Source organism: Protopterus annectens, chromosome 6.part0 (assembly GCF_019279795.1).
Source record: "Protopterus annectens isolate FY-2018-M chromosome 6.part0, PAN1.0, whole genome shotgun sequence".
Lineage (NCBI taxonomy): Eukaryota > Metazoa > Chordata > Ceratodontiformes > Protopteridae > Protopterus > Protopterus annectens.
Genome location: NC_056737.1, coordinates 218,599,485 through 218,611,962, shown reverse-complemented (window position 1 = coordinate 218,611,962; position 12,478 = coordinate 218,599,485).

The following is a 12,478-nucleotide window of genomic DNA, read 5'->3' as shown; positions in this document are numbered from 1 at the left end:
TGGTACCTCAAGTCAGTGTGGCTTCAACACTGCCACCCCCTGGACTTACCAGTAACCTTCCTACCCTGTCTCAAGCTTGAGCTTCAGTGGTGGATTCATCAACTTTCTCTCAAGCTGAGGCTTCCTTTCTATCCTCCAGTCGTGATACATGAGTTCTTTTTGGATGCTTCAGACAGGTAATGGAGAGCTTCCTTCAGTTTTCTCAAGGTCCAGTGTCTCTGGTCCCCTCCTCAAAAGTTAGACTACATCAAGATCAAGGAGATGAGGGCTATTCTTCTACCTCTTGTGGCCTTTATACCCTCTTTCATTCTGGGCCCTCAACATTTTCATAGAGAATACCACAGTGATGTGGTTTGTTTAAAAGCAAGGGGGTACATGGTCCTACCTTCTTTGCAGACTCATTCTTCAGCTCTTGGATCTATCTGTCTAGTATCAAGTGACTCTTTAGGTTGTCTACATTCCCTCAGAGCAAAATATAGTGGCAGACTCTTTGAGCAGGACCAGCAGGCATGCTATAATGGATGCTTCACAGAGATGTGTTTCTGGACATTGCCCATTGCTGGGGTATTCTTCAAGTAAATATTTTTACCCCCCCTCTGAACAAGCAACTTCCTCACTTCTAAATGTAGAATAAATAAGATGTTGGTAACACATGGCTGACAGTAATGCACGTTTATTTAACAAACAAAAAATTACAATAAATGTGCATTACTGTCAGCCGTGTGTTACCAACATCTTATTTATTCTACATTTGGTCGTTTTGTTGTACGTTGGATACTTTATTCAGTGTTGAGGAAATTTTTGCCTTCACTATAACTTCATCTCTTCTGTTGCAGAGTCCCAAGTCCTCTGGCTTGGAAGGAGGATGCCCTGTCTTTTACTTGGAAAGGATATTTCTGTGTGCCTTCCCTTGCCTTACTCTGCTTCTGCACTGTATCAGGCAAGACTCCCCCAAAATCGTGCTGGTGACTCCCTTCTGGCCCAGACAGCATTGGTTACTCCTCCTTTTTCACAAGTTACTTCACTGGGTGGACCTTCTCACACAGGACAAGGGGTCTCTTATCCATCCTCATTTGTCTGCTCTTCAGTTGATTCTGTGGGTGATAGGGTTTTGATCCCATTTAGGCACCTCTTTTCTGAGGAAGTGCTTTGGGTCCTGCAGGAGGCCAGGAAACCCACTACCAGGAAATCATATTTGTCCAAATGGAAGAGATTTTCTGTCTGGTGTCTCTCTCATAACCAGGATTCCTTTTCAATGCATATTCTTATGGTTTTGTCTTACGTGTGTGATCTGCTCCATGCTGGGTTGCCATATTCTTTGGTTAGAGCTCACCTATCAGCAATTTCTGCTTGTCCGCTCTTAACTCCTCCTCTGACCTATAGGTTTGAGGTCAAACAATTTCTTAAAGATGTGCTTCATATCAGGCCTCTCAGGAAGTCTATTCTGCCTTCCTGGGACAACAATTTTGTTCCTGAAAAATTAACTCGGGCTCCTTTTGAGCCTGCTGCTTCAGCTTCCTTGCAACATTGTACTTGGGAGACTAATCTTCTTTTGACACTAACTTCAGCTAAGAGAGTATCTGAGCTTCAGGATGTCATGGCTGTTCCTCCCTTTTTAGTTTTTCTTAGGGACAGGGTGTCTTTTTTTGTAGTAATCCTTCTTTTATGCCCAAGTTGGTCAATAAGTTGTCTCTGAATTAGTCTATTAATATGCCTTTCTCTTTTCTTTCTCCACATTCTGCCAGTGAGAAGGTTCTTCTCACTTTGGATTTGCATAGATAGTTCAGATACTATTTTGACAAGACTAAAACTATTTGCAAATCTGAGCAACTTTTTATTTCTTTGCAAATCTGAGCAACCTTTTAGTTCTTTGCAAATCTGAGCAACTTTTTATTTCCTTTCATCCCATATCTTTGGGTTTGGCAGTTTTTAAACAAACCATCTCTTCCTGGATTTCTAAGGCCTTTTCCTTTTGTTATTCTTTCATGGTAAATGTCTTTCATCTTCTGTAAAGGCTCATTCTAGTAGAGCTGTTGCTTCTTCTGGTGCCTTTTTCAAAGGACTGGATACCAATTCCGTCCTTGAGGCGCAACTTTCACTTCTGTCCATGCCTTCACTAAGCATTACAAGGTGAATGTTATTTCCAGAGCAAGAGCTGGCTTTGCCATGGCTATCCTGTATGGGTTTATAGAGGGCTCTTCAGTGCATTCTCCCCCCAGGTTTCCTATTGAGCTTTGGTACTCTCCCTTACATAAGGAATACTGCAACAGTGATATGGAAGGACATAGTAAGTTGTGTAACACCTTACCATAGCAGTAGATGTCCTTCTCTTCACTGTTGCAGTATTCACTCCCTCCCTCCCTCCTTACCCCCAATGCTCTGCCCTGTTCTTTTTGCTCTTTTGCTCAGCGATTCTTTTCCTTTTCTTCCTCCTGGCTGCACATGTTCCTCCTAGTCCCTAGGGACATTCTGTTCCTCCTGGGGTCTTTTCAGTTCTGGGGTATATGTGCATCCTTACCCCACCTTTATGCCCTACCCCTTGTATGGGGAAGTATACATGTGACATACGACACCTGCAAACACTAAAGGCTTTGGTATACTGCCTTGACTTTGGGTTATCATTGGCAGGAGGTCCCTTGCATAAGGAATATTACAACAGTGAACAGAAGGACATCTACTGTTATGGTAAGATTTTACATAGCTGTACTTTTTATAAAAACTGACATATTTTTGGTACAGCACCAATATCATTGTATATTCACTGTCTTCTCCACAAAACATTGGTGGCCTTCAATGATCAGTTAATCAGTTTTGGATTACCCTGTACCTACATTTTTGTCCTAATGCATATCTGCCCTGGTATTCCCAATGTTGTGACGTCTGTCAGCTCCACTTCCATGGTATAGCTGCAGGTCAGATGTCCAGTCACCTCCTTACTCTCCTTCTCCTCAATTTATTTTTCAATGGACTCCAATCCAGAAGCTGTCTGTTTTTGTTCTACTACCCCCTGACATTTGGCCTTTATCTGGGATTGGAGTCAGCTGTATCTAGCAGGACCCAGTAAAAAGCAGATTCTAGGTTTAGTACTAAAAGATAGCTTTTAAAGTCTGGCAAGATTTCGTGTCCTTGCAGTCACTGGGCTGTATAAATGTGTCACATCATTAATACCCCTCACTAACTCTCCAAATGGGATTATGCTGACATGGGGCTCTGCAGTCATGCTGTGTGATACATGTTCAAGAGGGTTTACTATCATAATTTCGAAGACAACTCGGTCGACCGCACTATGTTCGAACATGGAAAGTCGGACATTGCAATGTCGAACTTCAAAAGCAAGCCTAGGAACGGGTTTTAACATGGATTGAGATAGGGGTGAGGTTTGTAGTTTGGCAATAGCAGTGAACCCCTATTTTGACCCATGTTAAACCCATTCCTAGGCTTGCTTTTGAAGTTTGACATTGCCATGTTTGACATTCTGTGTTTGAACATAGTGCGGTCGACCGTGTTGTCTTCAAAATTATGATAGTAAACCATTCAGGAGACACTGTATGGGGTTATGATGACCAAATATTGTGTCAATGAGCTGTTGAATGCAAGTCAAAGGTAGAAGTGCAACAACAGTTAGGGTAGTGCACAGTCAAGCCATTATGACCAGGAAAATACTGTGCCTGGTAATAGTACTCCATATCTTATAGTAGAACCTATTAGTGAATTATTTAAATGTTAAACATAACCTATACAATGGATTAACTAATCTCTTAGAGAGAATTATGCACCAAGGATAGTTTATTACAGTAAATGCAAGTTTTAAAAAATTGTAAAGAAGCAATAGTGAACAAGACGCTTTATTACATAGGATTATATAAAACTGTGAAGAAAAATTGTGTATTCTTTTGCTAAATATTTTAAAACAAAACCTTAAACTTCCTAGCATAGAAGAGAAGATAGCCTGGAAATAGGGCTGCAAATGAGGCTAGAGCATATAACTCTCAACGTCTTATAGCAAGAAATCTGGACAAAGGCCAAAAAATAGGGACTTTTTTTAAAAATATTGCGCTTACAAACTTAGAAAGTTGACAGAATAACAGGCTTTGCATTAGCATGAATTTTCTGAAGGGTATGAAGTCTGAAAATCAAATGTCTGTCATTATTTTCTGATTTCAATCTTCAATGATTTTCCACTGATTTGCCAGAAAACCACAATTTTATGAAAAACAGACCAAAAATATAAAGGTGGGAGGATGGCCTAATGGTTAAGGTGTTTGCCTTACAAACACAAGATGCAGGGTTTGAGTCCCACAAGGGATAACTGGCTAGGCTTAAAATTACTTGCAAGAGCAGTTAGTCTAGTACTAATCTATGAACCTATAAGGCAAAATCTGGACATTCTGCAAAAATCTGTCCAGTTGAGAGGTATAGGAATAAGTTTTGAAATGCTTAAAAAATAGTTACTGAAGCACAAACATTAAAATACTATGATATCAGTTAGATGGCTCTCTTTCAAGTAGATTCCAGTCAGAATAGTGTAAGAGGTGGTGTCCTAAAAGAGAAGACACCATATGTTTGAGTCAAGAAAATTTATAGCTGTGTAAAGAATATATGCTCAGATAGAAAAAGTAGTGTTTAGTTGTTAGAAATTCCATGCTTGTGTTTATGGCAAAGAACTTAAGGGTAACAAAGTAAAGTATGCTCAAAAAAATCTTTTTGCAATGAAAAGACAAGACTGCAGACTATGCTACTTAACCCACATAAATATGATCTGAAAGCGAAATACAGACTAAGAAATGAACTGTTAAACAGGTACATTAAGCAGAACGTAAGTACTTGAGAAGCATGATGAACTGATAGAAGAGGAGCTACAAATGTTTTAGTAATATTGCAGTTAATAATAAAAGAAAAAGAAATCAGAGCTATATTGATGCCAGCTTTGAAATGCAGTTACTAGAAGACCTTACAATGCAATGCTGGTCTGTATAAAACTGATTAGTAAGGAAAGAAGTTCACTCTTCAATTCCTTTCATGGAAGAAGTAAGCTGCATCTAAGGCAGTTTCCAATGAAATAAATATGCAAATTCTTGAGAAGCTACATGAATCACATCTGGTTTTATTGTTAAAGACTGTGAGAAGTATGGAAAGAGTGTGAGAAATTAACTTCTTATCAAAAATGGAAGAAAAAGGCTTTTATTTCAAGTTTGCTTAATTACACTTATAGTAACCTGTGTGGTGATAATTTTGGTATTGTTGCACTTTTCTGCAGTTTTTCCATGTTTTAACTAAAAAAAAAAATAGTTATCTGTTGGATTTTGTTTTGTTCTAGGACCTTAGTCTTATAAGCTTCATTTGGCATTTTTGGAGAATTGTGAATGATGCAAGTGCATCAGCATCCTTTATACATTGTATGCACTTCTACATCCATATGCAGCTATACTTGAAAAAGCTATGTTTTTGTCTTTTTTGGACTCTGTCTGTGGCATTATTCTTGCAGTATCATTAACAGTTGTGGAAGAATTGTGAACCACTGCCAGATATTAGCATTATTTGCTCATTTATTACTGCATGTTTCTATAAACAATGTTACTGATAAATATCTGCTTAGTCTGGTGTCTTAGACTGTTGTAGAATTGCAGTAGTGGCAGTATTGTAATTTTTGCTACATGATTTGTGATTCCATGCTTAAACAGCTGTTTACATTCCAGATTTGCTGCTAGAGTCTTATAGTCTGCTTATTATTTAGCAGTTTAAAGTTGCATTCCAATGCTTTCCTGTTTTTCCCATTTGTCTGTCTGCCGGTCCCCATCAATACATTAAGCGCTGTTCTTCCTGCTGCTCCTTACTAGTTGCACACTAATTACAGTTTTTCCTGCCTCCATTGCAAAAGCTAAACTTTCTGAAATTCTAACCTACCTGGAATCATTGACCTGCAGATCATAATCAGAAGGACTAAATAAACTATAGCTTGCTACAAGTTCTGAAGTCACAAAGCTCCACTATTAACTTTATTTGATTGGACCCCTCCCTAACAAGTCTGCTATAACCAGCCCAGATCTATGCTCTCCCAAGGATGTTTTGTGCAAGACTGCTGAAAAATGTGGAAAGCCCTGAACTGTGAGAAACAAGCTTTTCATCAAAAGGGAAGAAAATGGATTTTATTTCAAGTCTGCATAAATATTTTCAGTTGCATTTACTAGTGACCTATGTGGTGGTAATTTTTACTTTTTGTACTTTTATGCATTTCTCTGCGTTTTAGCCAAAAACGTTATCTCTTGCATTTTTTAGTTTGTTCTGGTGCCTTAATCTTGTAGCTTTATTTACACTTTTGGGAGAACTGTGAATTACTGCAAGATATGAGCATCATTTATACATTGTGCTGCACTTCTCTATCTCCATAAGTAAAATTACATGAACAAATTAACTGTTTGTATTTTGACCTCTGTCTGCAGTGGTGGTGCTGCGGCAGCGTTGTCACCTCACAGTTAGATGTTGCACGTTTGATTCTCAGTTAGAGTGTCTTCTGTGTGTCGACATGCGTGAATGGGCGTTCCTTCATTGAAGGTTGTGCATTAGGCCCGGCAAGCCAGCACGTAAAAATCTACTGCCAATCATTAGCGGACCAGAGTTCCGCTGTGGCGACCCCTAACCGGGAAAAGCCGAAAGACAGTTTATTTTGAGCTCTGTCTGGGACCTTAGTCTTGTAGTTTCCTTCACATTTGTGGGAGAATTGTGAACTACTGCCAGATCTTCGTCTCATTTAGTTATTTATTATTGCATTTTTTTCCATAAACATTGTTACTGGTAAATTTCTGCCTTGCCTGGTGCCTTAGACTGTTGTGGGATTGTGATAGTGGCAATATTGAAATTTTTGCTGTAGGGTTTCTACTTATTTACTTATATAGTTGTTTAAATTACAGATTTGCTGCGAGAGTCTTATATTCTGCATAATATTTGCATTCTTAAAATTGCATTCCAGTACCATACTGTTTGTTACATCGCTGTTTTCCTAAATTCTTCTGTCTGCCCCAACCCCCACTGATAAATTGCGTGCATAAATTTGGTGCATTACACAGCTCTTGGCTCATTCCGAAAGAGCTCAGCAATGCTTGGCATCCTACCCTGAGTACTCAGTCTGATTTGCTGCATCTAGTGCAATCCAGGCTGAGATAAGTACTTTTACTTGAAAAATTGCACTTCTCTTGAATTATTTATTGCATTTATTTGCATTTTAAGGCTGCAAAGTTTGTTTTCCATTTTCCTTGTTGCTATATTAACTGTTTGAAAATTGCATAAAAGTGTTGTCTTAGGTAGTTGTTGAATTTGTTTCTGTTAACTTTTCACTTTTAGCTTACCTTTGTGCCTTTTTACATGAAGAAGACTTGAGATTACTTGTCTAGTGGAAGTATGGTGAAGCCTGTTCTGTCTGAATTGGGAAACACACAGGAAGGCTTAAAGTGAGGTTATTTTATTGCCAAGAGGGTTATTGATATTTTAACAGTGTCTAAATTTTCCCTGTAAAACTACCTCAAAACTGTACCCACTAACACAGTTGCACAAAAAGCAACTAGTCTGCAGTGAGGAGCACTGCCCCCATGAATCTACTCCTGCATAGCCTAGTTTTTGCTTCTAGCCTCAAAAGCACACAAGTTAGCCTAATTTAATTCCTGTTATACCACACCCTTATAGTTTAACTAGGACTTGGCATCATGGATATACATTTTCACAATTTTTGCATCATCAGTCTGGTGGATATGGGCATCCTGAGGCAATGTAGCAACTGTCTCATTTTCACTGATAACTGACTAATCCTTAGAGAAACCAATACTCTATGTGAGAGATCTGATTACACTACGTCATTGAACATAAGACTCTCGCATACACTCAAAATAACAATCAGATTGTTAGTAACACACTATACACCACACAGTATGCACCTGACACACAGACTATCATATGCTGCAGCACTAAAAAAAAACAACAATTGTAAACCACAAAGACTTACCAGACATGTGAACCACATCAGTTATCCTCAGCAAACACAAAAACGCTCTACCAAAAACCACACCCAACACCACACATACAGCCATACCTAATGGAGCCTCAACTACAAAGTCCATAAAGCAAGCCAACACACTACCCAGTACTCTAGTCATTGGAATTTCCATTGTGAGACATACAGATGCTACAGTCACAATGGCTGAACAAGGAGAGTTGCATATCAGGGAGCAGGATCCACCAAGCCACTCATGCATTCAGGTCTTTGAACCACAAGCACCAGTATGACTCAGTCATAGTTCATGTGAATGTAAATAACCAGAGATTTGCCTCTCTGGACTATATGAACAGTGACCTTATGAACCTCTCGGACTGTGTATCCAGGTGGGTATGAGACTATCACTGAGCAGCATTATACCCTCAATAAGGATAATGCTAATATAGTAACAGAAGATGACTGACTTCAATAATTGGCTTAGCTTCTGGTGTCATTCAAAGGGGCACAATTTTTTTAACATGGAAGGATATGATCAGCAGACTACATTGCTTTGCCAAGGATGGTCTGTACTGGTCCTCACTAGGTTTTTGATATTGGCTAGAACATTATCTTCCCCTACAGTGCCTTTTTAAGGCAACGTCAAACTGACAAAATGTCCAACTTAAAATCTAAATGAGCTACTGCTCAGTGCCAGGAACTTAAATAACAAAATTCACTCCATCCAAGCTCTTCTCACCTTGGAGAAATCAGACATCTGTGCATTTGCTAAGACATGGTTTAAAGCCTTGGAGAGCAACCTGGCAGTGCAGGGATACAATGCCTATCAAACATTTAGACCAGCTACTGCACAGAAAGGGACTAAAAGTGATGATATCTCACTCTACATCAAAAACAAACTTAACTCAAGCTTGGCCAAACATGATGACACACTTGAGCTTCTCCTTGTCCAAATTACCATAGGTAGAGTCACATATCATCTCCTTGCAAGCTATAGATCACCCTCTATGACCCATGAAACCCATAACTCATACTTAGACCTACTAGATACATTTACTATTCATGTCAATATCATATTCACGAGGACTTTCAATTCCCCTCTATACAATCTACTTTTTCTGAAAAAAATTCAAGCCTGTATGAACTAAAGCACTGCTGGTGATTCCTTGCTGAGATAGAAAAGTAAACCCATATCTTCTTTTGTCTGAGAGTGATGCAGTTGCTTTTCTGTTTTACCTGTTCCATTTTGTTTTCTTTAGAAATCTGCTTGGCCTGGTGTTTTTGTTCTTTGTGAGAGATAGGCACTTAAATTATCTAGGCTGCACATTTCACATGTTTTTTCATTTATTAAATGCTTTCTTGAGTGATAGTTAAATACACAGTGATTTTCTGGGGCTTTGTCTTTTTCTGAATAGATTTTAAGCCTGCATAAACTAAAGCACTGCTGGTGATTCCCTGCTAGTTAAACCTGGTGATTTAAGCTACCCACCCCTACTGTAAATTGAGCTTAATAAACTCCTCCCTTTCTACAATGCTGTTGATATCATGAATTATTTATTTGTAACAACCAAACACTGGAGCAACAGAGGAACGAGAGCAGAAATAACGTAAAACAATTTATTCAATGTTTTCGTCCAGTAGACTTCTTCAAAATAAAACTTCCATCTTTGTGTCATACATTTATACAAATAATACATAATCAATTAAACAATCCAATAATTCAATCAAATAATAAATACTTTATAAAAATATTTTTAAAAAACTAATAAACTTAAAATGCATTTTATACCATATTGTTTTAATACTTTAATATTTGCCTTTCCTTGTGCATATATAGGAAAAAGTGTGTTTTGCCTCTCATTGCCTGTTCTACTGATTTAATTGCTCTGAATTCATTAACTAGCTAGCTGTTGGATAAAGTATTGTATTTTTACACTCTAGCAAGCACTTGTTTTTACATCAAGAGGTCAGTGGATTTTCCATCTAGTTCAATGGGAGGTAGCCTGGTCTGTTTAGGTTAGGGAAACACTCGAGATTTCTGCATATAGTTTTATTGGCTGGAGGTTTTATTAATCATCTTATCTTGTATTTAGTGTCTTTATAAATTCTGTACAATTGAGTGGCTCATGGCTCAGTTATACAAAGTGAGGTACTTTTATTGAATAATCACACTTGTATAAGTTGTTTAAATACACTACTGTATCTATATTTTAAGTTTGTTTGTGGTAAAATTTCATATCCTTTAAGTTCGTTTGTCATAGCATTTCACTCTGGACACTCCTTTACTGTGCTTTTACATTAAGAGAACTGAGATTATTCATCTTGTGGCAGTAGTGGTTTACCTGGTTTATCTTAGCTGGGAAGCACACAAAAGGTTCTTAAGTATTTTTTTGCACTTCTCATATATACCGTGACTGTACTTTTGCAGTTTCAAACTGTACTGTCTGCTGCTGCTTTAAGTAGTTAATTGCACTATATTACATTGTATCTATTAGTTATAGGGCTGTTGTAGGTAGTTTGTGTGGTCTTGTTATACTTGGACTCTAAACCAGTTATTCTACATTAACAAGGTGTTTTTCTGCACCCTTGGGACAGAAGTGTGCTGCTCTAACCTGTCTAAGTTGAGGATTGCTGATGGAAGGCTTATTGTGTGATTTCCTAATTGGTAGTTAGCTTAAAAGTTGTTTCTCTTTGCTCATATTTAAGCTACACATTTGAGCTGAATTGCTCTTCATGCAGCAGCAGTTAGCAGTGCTCTGTAAAGACAGAAAAGCGCAGAAGCTCCATTTTCCCTAAACAGCTGTCAGATTAACCATTTCCAAGCTTTTCTGCTAATGTAAGAGTAACTCAGTTGCACACTGAGCAGTGCTGCCTTATTAATCATCCTTAGCCTACACAAAGTATAGATCCCTCTTGTATTCTCGGCATTACCAACACAGTCCTGTCAAATTAACCCATTCTCTTCCCTAATAAAACATACAGTAAGAGCCTGCTATCATGGATGGGCAGTTCCCATCATCTCTCTGGCCAGCGTGATAGACATATACTGACAGCCACTTACTCCTGAAACAAACACTTGATGTGAGAGATATAGTTACTCTATGAAACTGGAGTTAAGACTCTCACATAAAGACAAATTGAATGCCAAACAGGTTAGCAGCACACACACACACTTCTAAATAAGGACATGACACATAGACCCACATATGCAGAGGTACTCACTAGTAACTTACCAAAAGATCAAAGGCTTCCCAAATGGAAACCACTTACACACATATCAATGCAAAAAACAACCGCAACACATAGTAGCACAAACACCAGTGTCTCAACAAATAAGCCCATAAGGAGTAACACCACAAAACCTAATGTATTGGTCATATGTGACTCCATTGTGAGACACATGGATGTTCCCCTCACTAGGCTGGATAAGGAATGGGTTATGGCTACCTGCCTGTCAGGTGCCAAGATCATCAAGTTGCTCAAGCACGAGTACCAGTATGACTCTGTCCGTGAATGACTTGAGACATACCTCACTGGACTATATGAAGAGAAACATAACCAAGTACTCAGATTATGCTTCACAGGCAGTTATAAGCCTAGTCTTAAGCAGCATTCTACCTTCTCCAAGGATGATGCCACAATACAAACAAAAATGATTGACAATAACAATTGGCTTAGCTTCTGGTGTCAGTCCAAGGGGATCCAGTATCTGTCAGCCTGGGAAGATATAGTTGACAGGCCACACTGCTTTGCCAAAGATGGTCTGCACCTGTCTTTTCTAGGCTTTTGGAGCCCATCTAGCTACCCCTATTGTGCCTTTTTTAGGCAGTGTCAAAATAACCAACATCCCAACATAGCTAAATCCTCTCTGGATAAACTCAAGGTACTGCTGCTTAATGCTAGGAGTCTAAACAAGAAACTGCACTCCCTGGAAGCACTCCTCACTTTGGAAGATACTGATGTCTGTGCAGTCACTGAGACAGGGTTCAAAGGCATGGAAAGCACCATGACTGTGCAGGGCTACAATGCCTTCCATACATTCAGACCATAAACTGAGCATGAAAGAACCAAAGGAGGAGGTGTACCCATCTTCATTAAGAATAAGTACACTTTGAGACTGGTCAGATAGTATCACTGTGTTGAACTACTCCGTGTCCAATTAACTATAGGCAAAGCCCCCTACCACATCATAGCTAGCTATAGGTCTCCCACAGTGAAACAGAAAACACATACTGCATACCTAAACTTACTGGAGTCACCTGCCATAAAGCCCAACACCTTACTCATGGGTGATTTTAATGATCCTACCATCAACTGGAAAACAGACATGACCACAAACATGCTGGCTCAGAGGTTCTTGGACTTTCTCATTGCAAATGCTCTAGAACAGCTAGTCAGCACACCTGGAAGAGGCTCAAATGTCTTGGATATAGTACTCGCTAACATGGGAGACATTGCAATCCCCTCACCTCCCCCCATGTGATGTTCCCCCCAGTA